Source organism: Pongo abelii, chromosome 16 (genome assembly GCF_028885655.2).
Source record: "Pongo abelii isolate AG06213 chromosome 16, NHGRI_mPonAbe1-v2.0_pri, whole genome shotgun sequence".
Classification (NCBI taxonomy): Eukaryota; Metazoa; Chordata; class Mammalia; order Primates; family Hominidae; genus Pongo; species Pongo abelii.
In genome coordinates this window covers 93,466,644-93,469,903 of record NC_072001.2, presented here as the reverse complement: position 1 = coordinate 93,469,903, position 3,260 = coordinate 93,466,644, and positions in this window count along the sequence as shown.

Here is a 3,260-nt window from a genome sequence, read left to right as displayed (position 1 = left end):
ATAAGTATAGGTTGGAAGAGTTTGGAGGGCTCAGAAGAAGACAGGAAGGTGAGGGAAAGTTTGGAACTTCTTAGAGACTGGTTAAATGGTTTCAACCAAAATGCTAATAGTGATATGGACAATGAAGGCCAGGCTGACAAGGTCTCAGATGGAAGTGAGAAACTTCTTGAGAACTAAAACAAAGGTCACATTTGTTATGTCTTAGCAAAGAGCTTGGCTGTGTTCTGTTCATGTCCTAGGGATCTGTGGAACTTTTAACTGAAGAGTGATGATCTAAGGTGTCTGACAGAGAATTTTTTTTTTTTTTTTTTTGAGACTGAGTCTCGCTCTGTCACCCAGGCTGGAGTGCAGTGGCACATCTTGGCTCACTGCAACCTCCGCCTCCCGGGTTCAAGCAATTCTCATGCGTCAGCCTCCTGAGCAGCTGGGATTACAAGCACCCACCACTATGCCCAGCTAATTTTTGTATTTTTAGTAGAGATGAGATTTCACCATGTTGACCAGGCTGGTCTCGAACTCCTGACCTCAGGTGATCTGCCCACCTCAGCCTCCCAAAGTGCTGGGATTACAGGCATAAGCCACCATGCCTGGCCAGCAGAAGAAATTTCTCAGCAGCAAAGCATTGAAGTTGTGGCATGGCTGCTTCTTACAGCCTAACTTAAATGTGGGAGCAGAGAAATGACTTAAAGTTGGAATTTATATTTAAACAGGAAGCATAGCATAAAAGTTTGAAAAATTTGCAGCCTGGCTATGTGGCAAAGAAAGAAAAAGCTTTTTCAGGAGAGGAATTCAAGCAGGCTGTGGAGCCACCACTTGCTAGACAAATTTGCTTGACTAAAAAGGACCCAAGAACTAATTGCCAAGACAATGGGAAAAAGACCTCAAAGGCATTTTAGAGACCTTCATGGCAGCCTCTCCCATCATATGCCCAGAGGCCTAGGAGGAAAGAATGGTTTCCTGGACCAAGCCCAGGGCCCTGCTGCCCTGCACAGCCTTGGGACACTGCTTCCCACATCCAGGCTGCTCCACCTCTAGCCACAGCTCAAAGGGGCCCAGGTACAGCTTGGGCTGCAGTTCCAGATGGTGCAAGCTGAAAGCCTTGGTGGCTTCCATGTGGTGTTAAGCATGCGGGTGTACAGAGCACAAGACTTGAGGCTTGCCACCCCCCACCTCGATTTCAGAGGATGTATGGACAAGTCTGGGTGTCCAGGCAGAAGACTGCTGCAGGGGTGGAGCTCTACAGAGAACCTCTACTAGGTCAGTGCCAAGGGGAATTGTAAGGTTGGCACACTGATATGGTTTGGCTGTGTCCCCACACAAATCTCACCTTGACTTGTAACAATCTCCATGTGTCAAGGGTGGGGCCAGGTGGAGATAATTAAATCGTGGCAGTGGTTTCCCTCATACTATTCTAGTGGTAGTGAATAAGTTCCCTGAGATCTGATGGTTTTATAAATGGGAGTTGCCCTGCACAAACTCTCTTGTCTGCTGCCATATAAGATTTGACTTTGCTCCTCATTTGCCTTCTGCCATGGTTGTGAGCCCCACCCCAGGGTGGAACTGTGAGTCAATTAAACCCCTTTCCTTTATAAATTACCCAGTCTTGGGTATGTCTTTGTTAGCAGTGTGAGAACAGATTAATACACATTCCCCACACAGAGTTCCCAATGGGGCATACTGCCTAGTGGAGCTGTGAGAAGAGGGCCACCATCCTCCAGATCCAAGAATGGTAGATCCAACAGCAGCTTGCACCCTGTGCCTGGCAAAGCCACAGGCACTCAGCTTGAGCCCATGAGAGCAGTCATGGGTGATGAATCCTGCAAAGCTACAGGGGCAGAGCTGCTCCATGCCTTGGGAGCCCACCCACTACACCAGTGTGCCCAGCATATAGGACATGGAGTCAAAGATTATTTTAGAGCTTTAAGATTTAATGACTGCCCTTCCAGCTTTCAAACTTGCATGGGGCCTGTAGCCCCTTTCTCGTTGGCTGATTTCTCCATTTTGAAATGGGAATGTTTATCCAATGCTTGTACTGTAAGTGTCAGGCCTCACAGGATAGCTTTTCAGGAGATTGTAACTATGCTGTGTAGGCAGAATTCTGAGATGACAGCCCAAGATTCCCAATCCTTGGCTATTCAATCAAACACTAATCTAGGCACTATTTTGAAGGGATTTTTGCAGACGCAATTAAGGCTACTAAACAATTGATCTTAAAATTGGGAGATTATCCTGGTCATCACATGAGCCATTTATAAGCAGAGAGATTCCTTTAGCTGGTAAAAGAAGTCAGAGACTCAAAGCATGGGATGGTTCAATGGGCCATTCCTGGTATTGAATATGGAGGGGTCCACATGGAAAGGACTTGAGAGCAGCCTTGAGAAGCTAAGAGTGGCCCCTGACTGATAGTCAGCAAGGAAACAGGGACCTCAGACCTACAACTGCAAGGAACTTGATTCTACCTATTGCCTAAATGAGCTTGGAAGCAGATTCTCCTCACAATCTCAAGATAAGTCTTTAATCTAGTGGATATTTTAATCTTGACCTTGTAAGACTCTGAGCAAAGAACCCATTCAAGCTTGCCTGTACTTCAATAGAAAACTAATACATACACTTAAGGAAACTTGAGTGTATGGGGAGGGGGTTGGGATGGCTTATAAGTAATGTTGCCAAACATGCTAATGGTAAAATTTTGTATAAAAAGGACTATGAGCTAGCTGGACACCCTGCTTCTCTCTGATAGGACTAACTCCATATAGTTCATGTGTCTTTTGAGCAGATGTAGCCCATAATAAATCAGATACTCCATTTGGTCTATGTAATTACTGATCTTCTTTGTTTCTCTATACGTTGAACACCTTGGGCAAAGAGATAGAACACCTTGTTCTAGAGATAGAACAAAGGGAAGGGTCAGTAAACTTCAGAATACCATCAAGTGGCTGTCTGTCAAGTACCAGTTTTCATCTTTGTGAAACTTCAAGTGTTACCTATCACTGCTTAACTCCTTAACCAACTCATTTGAGAGAAACCTATTTCATCTTGTCCTAAAGGTATTCAGATATTCCGGATCTTGTGTTTAAGCACAGCTCCTGCCAGGTATTCCAACTTCAGCCATTTCTTCAACTCTTGGTTTTTCAGATGGAGAAAAAGTTTTGAACTACCTATTGGTAGTTGCAGCTATTTACCAACTGCTTACCATGTTCCAGAAAATGCTAGGTGCTTTATTTATATTGTCTCATTTAATCTTCACAATAACCCTATGA